Consider the following 10721-nt stretch of genomic DNA (forward strand, 5'->3'; position numbering starts at 1 on the left):
TTTGCAAACCAATGACACAACCCCACATGGTCCGGTCTCGCCCCTACTGATACTTCTCACTACAAATCGGCTCTCTCCGGGGATTAGCAGCTACACGAAAGTGCATACTGGCGCTGCGGGTAGCCGAGGGGGCCGGGCAAGGCAGACACTCCCCGGCCCAGCCCCGCGCTTCCCTTGAGACTCTGGGGACGCGCAGGGGGTCCCGCAGCCGGTGGGATGACTTCACCCTCCTTCCTCCTCCTCCCCTTCCACGTGGGGCCCGCCACGTGGGGAGACGCGAGCTCTGGCGGGCCTCAGCACGGTCCCCCGGGTGGCCCCAGCTCGATAAGGCCCCCACCACACCCGCTCAGCCGACCTGCACTCTACTCGGCCCCGAGGCTCCAACTTCCTCCAGGGCCCCGCGCAGGCCACGGGTGCCGTCCCAGGCTCGTGAGGTCAGGCGCGGGCCGGCCACAGGGGGCACTTGCGCTCCCAGATCCCAGATCCGGGAGACCGTGCCAGGGAGGTAGCGCTGGCTGCGGGGCGCGCGGAGACTGGTCTGTGTGCTGGAACTTGCCACGGTGTGTTCGCTACGAGAAGCCAACTGTTTTTACACATTTAGAAATGTCTTTCCGTTGTCTGGATGTCGCTGGGGCTTTTTTGAAAGCCTTGTCTCGGTCAGGTCACCAGCCTCTCTAGTGGCCTTGCGGGCCCGGGGGTCGCGTTGTGCGGTGCCTTTTCGTGATCACGAGTCCATAAGTGTCTAGGTGCACTGCGATTGGAATCAGGACTCTTAACGACGATGGGACACAGCGGCAGCGCGAGACTAGTTAGCATCTGGGCTGAATTCCTTGGCCACGACCCGCGACATTGGAGCGCTGTCCCCGGAAGGGAGCCGGTCCCCTGTACTCCGGGCCCCAGGATTACCAGACTTTAAGCGCGCATCTTCTAAGGACCCCTGTGGCGCTGAACGGGTCCTTGGATGCAATTGTTAAAAAAAAAAAAAAAAATCTTTAGGGTGCTAGCGACTGGATTGAGAGAGGGTGTCCAAGGTCACAACTTTGAAGACCACAGGGACCGCCATTCAGAGAGCCACGTAGCGTGTGGTGTGGGTGGCCTCCTCCGGTCCTTCGCGACCAGAGAAATTTATAGCAGAGCTGGGCCTCTGATCCGGAGGCCTCCGAGCCCCTAAACCTATCGCTGTGCGTTTTGGAGAGCGCTGCCTTTCTCCGGCTTTATCTGGGCCTGTTTGCTAAACCGCTCACCCAGCTGCGGGCCCGTGAGACTGGCACTGTAAGGTTTCTATGTTTTATAGTCAAACTATTCTGAATGGCAAAGCGGGAACGGTCCCTCTCCAACACACCTTTCATGATATTCACATGCCCCCAATAGGCCTGGGGCTGCCCTTGATGTTCTGTGAACGAATTCACAGGTGTGCACCCGCCTCCTCCGACCCAGTTGTCTCCATCTTCCAGGGCTTTGTGTTCTCATAGATTCCTCTTTAGAGTTTGCTTCTCCCCAGCAGCTTCACTCCAAGGCCACGGGGCCCAGGACTTGCTTGCAAACCGATCTTGTCCATACCCAGGCTTCTGTATCACCAGCTTCCTGGCCCAAACTGTGGTAGTTCCTGCATTTTTTTTGTTTCTCAGGTTTCTGCCCTTCGTGGTCCTCTATTCTCACCAAGAAACCACAGTCAGCTAGCTGGCTTTCTGTCTTTCCTATTGCTTCTTCAGCTTTCCTGCAGTCTGATTTTGAATTCCACTTTAGGAAAATACTACCGTGGGCCCTGCAGGATGCCTCAGTCTGCAAAGGTGCTACCGAGCCAGAGGATCTGAGTTCAATCCTCAAAGGCTAGGGAAAGATGGAAGAAAAGAGTAGATGAAGCCGTCTCCGACCCCTGCACATGCACCAGATATCACCAGAAGAAAACACCACCCTCTTAGGAACTCAGAACTAAAAATTATTTCAAACTTCAGACTGACCACCTGCATTTTAAAATAGGGAGCCCAGGCTGGAGGGGGGTTAGCACAGCGAGTAGAACCCTTGACTAGTATATATGAGGTCACTGGCTCTTGCTCCTGAAATCAGGGGAATCTGGCAACCACCCAGATAAGGTGGCACTGCTAATACTTTGGGGCTGACAAGATAGCTCAGTGGGTAAAGCCCTTGGCCCCAAGTTTGACAACCCAGAAAGAGCAAACTGACTTCCTCAGGTTGTCCTCTCAGCTCCATACATGTATCATGCAATGCATGCCAACCCCACGAGACAAAAACAAGTGCACTAACATGTTTAAGAAACTAACTCTAAGCTGGGCGTGGTGGTGCACGCCTTTAATTCCAGCACTCTGGAGGCAGAGGCAGGCGGATTTCTGAGTTCGAGGCTAGCCTGGTCTACACAGTGAGTTCCAGGACAGCCAGGGCTATACAGAGAACCCCTGTCTCGAAAAACAAAACAAAACAAACAAACAAAAAACCCTTACTCTAGCTATCATCAACATGTGACTTGGTTCAGACTCTAACCATTTCTCAAAATATGTCAAATATAACAACAAAACCAGAAATAAAACCCCAGGGCTGGAAAGATGGCTAAGCAGTTAAGAGCATTGGTGGCTCTTCCAGAGGCACTGATTTCAGTTCCCAGTAACCACATCTGTCTGTAACTCCAGCTCTAAGGGATCTGATACCCTCTTCTGAACTACAAGTGTCCCCCCTTCACCCCCATGTGCACACATACACACACACTAAAATGAAAATCTTTAAAATTCACAAATGTAACCAGACTCCAATAGATGCTTCTCTGAGGATGATGTACAAATAGCCACTGAACAGACGCACTCAATGCTCAGTCCCAGTCAGTAAGGGAAATACAAATGAGAACCACAGTAAGATACCACTTCTTGTCCACTGGGATGGCTGTCATCAACAGAAGGGAAAATGGAGAAATGGGAGCCTTTGTGAGGGCTGATGGGGATGTAAAAGGTGTTGCCACAGTGGGAAATGGCCTGGCAGTGTCTCGGAAAGTTAAACATAGAATTGCCATATGATCCAGCAATTTCATTTCTGACTATACACCCAAAAGAACTGGAAGCAGAGGCTTAAATGGATATAAGTATACCCACGTTCCCAGCAATCAGTAGGTCAAATCTGAGTGACAGATGAATAAATGAAATGCAGATGGACTATTATTCGGCCTTTAAAAAGGAATGAAGAACCAGGTGTGGTGGCACAAACCTTTACACACAGCACTTGGTGAACAGAGGCAGGTGCTCAGTTCCAGGTCAGCCTGGTCTATATAATGAGTTCCAGGCCAGCCAGGGATACTTAGCTTCAAAACAAACTAGGAAATGAAGGGCTAAGGAGATTGCTCGGTGGGCAAGAACACTTACTGCACAACACATGAGGAGCTGAGTTCAGATCCAAACACGCAGGTAAAAAGGCACAGCTGCCTAGGTCAGTAGCCCCAACAGTGGAATGGCACATAATCGGGTAAGAGGCAAAACAGTCACTAGCGCTTGACAGCCATCCAGTCTAGGTGAAAAAATGCCCCCAGTTCAATAAAAGACCCTGACTCAAGCAGAAAGTGACACAGCAGGACATCCATGTCCTCTTCTGGTCTATGCAGTAGCATGGGTCTACACATACATGCATGCACACCACTGAAAAGAGATGAACTGTTGAGTTGTCATATCGATGAACATTGAAAAAAGGCTAAGCCGGGCGTGGTGGTGCACACCTTTAATCCCAGCACTCGGGAGGCAGAGGCAGGTGGATTTCTGAGTTCGAGGCCAGCCTGGTCTACAAAGTGGGTTCCAGGACAGCCAGGACTACACAGAGAAACCCTGTTTCAGAAAAAAAAAAAAAAGAAAAAGAAAAAGAAAAAAGGCTAATGAAGCAAACATGACACAAAAGAGCAAATAACTTATAACTCCATTTACAAGTGATCAGCAGATAGGCAAAACCATAAGAAACACTGCGATGGTGATTGGGGACTAAAGGGGAATGCATGGGCATTCTTTTTCAGCATGTACAGCATGGAGTTGGAGCCCAAGAACACCATACATACATGAATATGCACACGCACAAATTATAGGTTTTTTTTTTTATAAGATAGAAAAGACAAAGACAGATGTGGTGGTTGATATGCACAATTCTACCTGGGGCAGTATTGCCATGATTTCTGGTTAATCCTGAGTTGCAAAGTGAGATGACAGGAAGGGAGTGGGGAGGTAAAGTTGAGTACTACAGAGGGGTGGCTCCTGAGGCTCGATTTCTGCACACTGGCAAAGCTGTGATGAGAAAAACAGAGGTAAATTCTGATCCTCTGGGAATAAACATTCCATGTGTGCTTTTATATTCAAGAGGAAGTAGTAACCTGAGTTCCCAAAAGTTACAGCAAACTTTTTTTTCCTCATAATATTTACTTATGATCAGGCTAGGCTTAGTGGCTCACAATTGTAAGTCCAGCTCTTAAGAGACTGAAGCAAGAGGACCCCTGCAAGTTCAAGACCGGTAGGAGCTGTATAGCAAGGTCTTGTGTGGAGGAATCCAGCAACATGCCTGCACTAGCAAGGGATCATACCTAAAGACCTTCTAGATCTGTGTGATTTAACTGGGGTACAGATATACCTTCAGTCCCAGGAGACAGAGACAAGCAGAGTTCAAGACCAGCCTGATACAGTGCACGTTTCAGGTAAAGAAAAGCTTAGGTCCAGGCATGGTGGTACCTGCCTTTAATCCCAATACACAGGAGACAGAAGCATGCAGATCTGAGTTCAGTCAGTCAGTGGAGTTTGAATCAGAGAGTTCGGTGCAATTCAGAGTTAGTGCGGTTGAGTGCAGGCAGTGGAATTGAGTTTGGATCAGTTCTCTTCAGTCATTTGAGTTCAGTGCAGTGCAGTCAAGTCAGTCAGTTGGAGTCAGTGCAGTGAGTGCAGTGCACTGGAGCAGAGTTCATTCAGGAGTTCATGCAGGTCAGCAGGTCTGGCGATTGAAGCCAGAGAATAAGAAGGAGCCAGCAGATTAGAACAAGTTGCCAGCATTAGTTTGAGGCCAAGTAGAGCAATTCAGTGAGAAGCTGAGAGAAGCCAGATTGAATCAGTCTGCTTGGAGAGGAGTTTGAGCCAGAAATTCTGAGTTGAACCAGCCAGCCAGAGATCAGAAGGAACTAGAAAGAGGGAGCCTATTCAGCAGTAAGTCTCAGAGGCTGAAAACATTTTAGGCCTGGGTTAGATTATACAAAAGCTAGAACCTTCCAGGACCAGGCCTAGGTTGGCAGATGGAGACAGTAAGCCTCTAAGACAACAATTATATCAGGTGAAGTTACATCTTGTCTCTAGGCCCTATTCTCTTTTTCCTGATGGTCTTCGTTAACTCAGTATTGTTTCTCGCCCCCCCCCCTCAGGCAATGTCATTAACCAAGCTTCTGAGGGCTTGCACTGCCCACACGGCACTGGTACACAATGGGCTTCTACTTCATTCAGGAACTTAGCTCTTTTGCCAAGGACTCTCCATGCCCCTGGCTTCCATCCTTCCAGGTTGGCTGCTCGTGGTTCAGACTCTCCATCCAAAGTTTCTTTCTTTGTTCCAGGGTTATTCATCCCATCTCTATTTCTAGGAACCCAAATTTGAGGCTTAGAGGAAAATGTCCTAGCTTTGAGAGGCCTGGTCTGGTGGAACCTCACAACTCAAAGATGAAGGCAGGAGTACTGGTGCCGGTGTGAGGGTACAGACCAGACAGAAGCGACACCACTGGTAGTGCCATCCTGCCCCTCTTAATTTGGGTGCCCTTCTGTTTCTCTCAGCCTTGGGTTCCATCTGGCCACAAGGAAAGGTGGTGGGGACATTCTCAGGGCTAGCCACTCGATCAACCCACTGCATTCACTGCTGGCATCCAACAGAATGGGGCAGTAGCAGTGGCCTAGACTCTCATCAACATCTGAGATAGAAAAAGAGGTCCTGGGGCTGGTGAGATGGCTCAGTGGGTAAAAGCACCTGACTGCTCTTCCAAAAAGTCCGGAGTTCAAATCCTAGCAACCACATGATGGCTCATAACCATCCGTAACAAGATCTGACGCCCTCTTCTGGAGTGTCTGAAGACAGCTACAGTGTACTTACATATAATAAATAAATAAATCTAGAAAGAAAGAAAGAAAGAAAGAAAGAAAGAAAGAAAGAAAGAAAGAAAGAAAGAAAGAAAGAAAGAAAGAAAGAAAGAAAGAAAGAAAGAAAGAAAGAAAGAAAGAAAGAAAGAAAGAAAGAAAGAAAGAGAAAAAGAGGTCCTGTAGTGTACAGTCATAATCCCAGCACCCTCTGGATGTGGAGGCAAGGGGATCATGAGATTAAGGTCATCTTTAGATACATAGGGAGTTCAAGCCCAGCCTAGGCTACCTGAGACCCTGTCAAAAAAATCAGGACAAACAAAAATAGACACCTGGTGGTTAGTGTCTATAACCTCTGTGCTACATTCCTACCTACAAGAGAAACAGTGCACCTTTGAAGCAGGTGGTGGCAGACACCTTTGATCCCAGCAGTGAATAGGCACAGGCAGGCTGATCTCTGAGAATTTGAGGCAAGTCTAGCCTACATAGCAAGTGACAGGATAGCCAGGGCTACTGTATTAGTCAGGGTTTTCTAGAGTCACAGAACTTATGGGTAGTCCATATATAATAAGGAAATTTGATTTTGGGTTTTTTTTTTGTTGTTGTTGTTTTTTTAAAGATTTTCTTTTTTTTTAAGATTTATTTATTTATTATATGTAAGTACACTGTAGCTGTCTTCAGACACATCAGAAGAGGGCATCCGATTTCATTACAGATGGTTGTTAGCCACCATGTGGTTGCTGGGATTTGAATTTAGGACCTCAGAAGAGCAATCAGTGCTCTTAACCGCTGAGCCATCTCTCCAGCCCAAGGAAATTTATTGATGACTTACAGTCTGTTGTCCAACTCCCCAACAATGGTCAGCAGCAGCTGTGAATGGAAGTCCAAGGAGCTAGCAGTTGCTCAGTCCCACAAGGCAAGCTGGCAGAGAGTGAATCTTCCTTCTTCCAATGGCCTTATGTAAAATCTCCAGCAGAAGGTGTGCCCAGATTAAAGGTGTGTGCCACCATACCTGGATCTGGGACTTACTTTGTCCTAGATGAGCTTGAACTCAGAGATCTCCCTTTCTTAATCTTCTGGGATTCATAGCCACTATGCCTCAAGCTCTCCATGCCAAGATCCAGGTCAGAAACTTGGATCTCCCAGCCTCCAGATTAGGAGCACAGGTGAGCCTTCCAATTCTGTATTGTAGTTCATTCCAGATATAGTCAAGTTGACAACCAGGAATAGCCACTACAGCTATGTAGAGAGAAAAAGAGACCCTGTCTCAAAAACCAAACAAGCAAAACAAAGTGCGTCTCTTTTGAAGAGCTAACAAATTTTCTTCCTCACACATTTGCAAGGCATCCTGACTCATTATTACCTTGGCCCACAGGAAGCTCAAAATTTAATGTAATACTTAAAGATGCCAGCCATGCTAGTTCCTTTTCTAAGAAGCCACATTCCCTTTCCTCCATGACAAGTGACTCTGTACTTGCTGTGGGAGAGGGATGGTTTGTGGTGTTTGAAAAGTCAATGTAAATATTTTCATTTGATCATATTTATAAAAGAATAAAGCTCTTTTTAGGGGGCAGCTCTGAAACAGGATCTCATGTTGCTCAGGCAACCTGGCCCACGAGCTTCCTGGAATTCTTCTGTCTTCAATTCTCTTCTTGCCATAGCAGCACCAGGATTGCAGACACACATTATCACATCTGGCTGTTTTCTGTAGCTCCTAGGAATCTGAACCCAGGCCCTCTTGTGTATGCTTTACCTACTAAGCTATCTCCCCAGTCTTCAGTGGTTTGCAAACATGAAATAGCCTGATGAGTTTATCTATTAGTAGGTCTGGCACCTCAGAGGCACTCGGGATGTTGCTTGGACATTTGGATGGGTGGGTGGGAATATTAATGGATGTGTGGGTATGGGAGTAGGTGGGTAGATGGACGGATGAATGGATGGATGGATGGGTGGATGGATGGATGGTGGGTGGGTAGATGGATAGACAGGTAGATGGGTGGGTGGATTGAAGGATAAATGGAGGAATGAGTGAATGGGGTAGTTAGGTGGATGGTTGAATGGCAGGTGGTTGGATGGGTGGGTAGATGGATGAAAAGATTGGGTAAGAGGGTATATCACTCACTGAATATGAGATCCAAATTATTAAAAATTGTATGTTAAGGGCTGGATACATGAGTTGTTCAACACACACACAGTCTAAGTCCTTCATAAATAAAAACAAACATGCAGATCCACAGGCATGAATGACTCTGTAGTATAACTTTAAGAAAAACAAACAATCACACTGAAACACTGTCACATAAGAGCACAATTGAAAGCCCTGTCAACTCTGATCTGACCCAGGCTGGACTCTTTTTTTTTGTGGGGAGGAGTGGCAGAGGTCAAAGCAAGGTTTCTCTGTGTAGCCCTGGCTACCCTTGGTCTCACTCTGTAGACCAGGCTGGCCTTGAACTCAGAGATCTGCCTGCTTCTGCTTCAGGCTGGACTCTTGGTGCCAGCCTCCTAAATCCCAGTAGGTTGATAATAGTCTTCCATCACTGAAACCTCTAGGGACAGGCTTAGAGTCCACAGTTAGCTTTATGAAGGGTGAAGCTTCCAGAAAACTTAGTGCTGGGCTGGCTGCAGGGGCATGTGACCTAGTAATACAGAGATGCTCCAGAAGGTCCCCATTTGGCCCTGCTGTTGCCTGGGTCTCATGTAAACTAGCCTGGTCTTGAACTTGTGTAGCTGAGGATGAATTTTAAATTATGATCCTCCTGTCTCCACCACTCCCTATCGCTGCGATTCCAGACACAAACCACCATGCCCAGTTTATGCAGAGCTGAGGATTGAAGTTGGGGCTTCATGCGTGATTGACAAGCATTTACCAACTGAGTTACATCACCAACCCCCCCTAAAATTCATTGTTAGGGTTTTTTTTTTTATGTTATTGGTTTTATTTATGGGTATGGTATTTTGCCTGCATGTATGTCTGTGCACTGTGTATGTGCCTGGTATCCATGGAGATGGACTTACAGATGGTTTTCAGTCACCTTTGGGTGCTGGGAATTGAATCCCGATCCTCTGGAAGAGCAGCCAGTGCTCTTAACTAAGCCATCTCTTCAGCCTCCTAAAATTCTTACACTTTTGAGGAATAGATATTTCATGCCTCTTTTGTTCTGTCTCTGCTTTCTAAGTATTGGGTTTACTGGCCTGTGCTACCAGGCCTAGTTTAGAGCATGAAGTGTTTTGCCACCAAGAGTAGACCTGCTCTGTATGAAGTCCTTAACCCCTTGGAGTTCTTGTACTTCAACTGCCTTGAGAATCTAACTTGAATACTAGATAAAGTAGCCCTTATCCTTATCCAGCAGGCTGGAGAGCAGAGAACTCCGGTAGCGTCAAACAGAAGCCACCACGAGTCTCAAACATCCTTCCATATTCAGCATTGAGTTCTACCCTTGGAATGTTCTTTTTCTGTATCAGGGCAGGGATATGACACACAAAGCTTCAGACATATGAGTAATGGTGACTAAGAACAGAGTCACAGGGACCACTGGCACCACTCAGTTGGGTCAGCATGGGGCTGTGTTGGAGGAATGAAGTAGAGGAATGGCCAGGTCCAGGGCAGGGATGGAGTTGTCAGTCTCCCCTGGCTGTAAGCAACAGTTGAATGGAGCCGCATTGTGAATGGAGATAATACAACACCAAGTATAACTGGTGTTGTAGCCTGTAGTTCAGTCTCCTGCAAGACATCTTGTCTAATGGGGTGGCTTCTGTTTATCTGGGTTTTGAGATTAGCTCCCATATAATTCAGACTGACCTTGAACACCTGATCCTCCTGGCTCTGTCTCCCAAGTGCTTGGGATTACAGGTAAATGTCACCATGCCTAGCAATATCCAACATCTCTAAGAATCTTTGCTTTTAAAAACATAAAAACAGGGGCTGGTGAGATGGCTCAGTGGGTAAGAGCACCCGACTGCTCTTCCGAAGGTCCGAAGTTCAAATTCCAGCAACCGCATGGTGGCTCATAACCATCCGTAGCGAGATCTGACGCCCTCTTCTGGAGCGTCTGAAGACAGCTACAGTGTACTTACATATAATAAATAAATCTTTTTAAAAGAAAACAAAACATAAAAACAAGCTGGGCAGTGATGGTGCACACCTTTAATCCCAGTACTTGGGAGGTAGAAGCAGGAGGATTTCTCGAGGCCAGCCTGGTTTACAGAGTGAGTTCCAGGACAGCCAGGGCTATACAGGGAAACCCTGTCTCAAACAAGACAAAACAAAACAAAAAACGTAAAAACAAACAAACACCAGAACCTATAGCACTGAATGCTCTTAGAAGAGTGGAGTAAGGTCAATTACAGAGGTAGCACCTTAAAGGAACCAGTACTCGGGCTGGAGAGATGGCTCAGAGGTTGAGAGCACTGAGTGCTCTTCCGGAGGTCAAGTTCAATTCCCAGCAACCACTTGTTGGTTCATAACCATTTGTAATGGGATCTGATGCCCTCTGCTGGCATGGAGGTGTACATGCAGATAGAGTACTCATACATAAATGGATCTAAAATTCTTGCTTAAATGTTGTATTTCACAAAGTAGTTCTTCTTCTTCTTTTTTTTTTTTTTTTTTTTTTTTTTTTTTTTTTTTTTTTTTTTTTTTTTTTT

At 46.9% G+C, this 10721-nt stretch overlaps 1 long non-coding RNA gene across 1 annotated transcript in view; it reads left to right on the plus strand.

Annotated features, from left to right (window-relative positions):
- Window positions 1-4503: 4503 nt before the first annotated feature.
- The window catches only part of LOC110313326, a 13197-nt gene continuing 6979 nt past the window's right edge, over window positions 4504-10721 (plus strand). The window contains exons 1-2 of the long non-coding RNA XR_002380101.1: window positions 4504-4669; window positions 6948-7073. This is a non-coding gene — a long non-coding RNA (uncharacterized LOC110313326). The remainder of the gene's footprint in view (window positions 4670-6947; window positions 7074-10721) is intronic.

The sequence above is a fragment of the Mus pahari genome, chromosome 1, assembly GCF_900095145.1.
Source record: "Mus pahari chromosome 1, PAHARI_EIJ_v1.1, whole genome shotgun sequence".
Taxonomy (NCBI): Eukaryota; Metazoa; Chordata; class Mammalia; order Rodentia; family Muridae; genus Mus; species Mus pahari.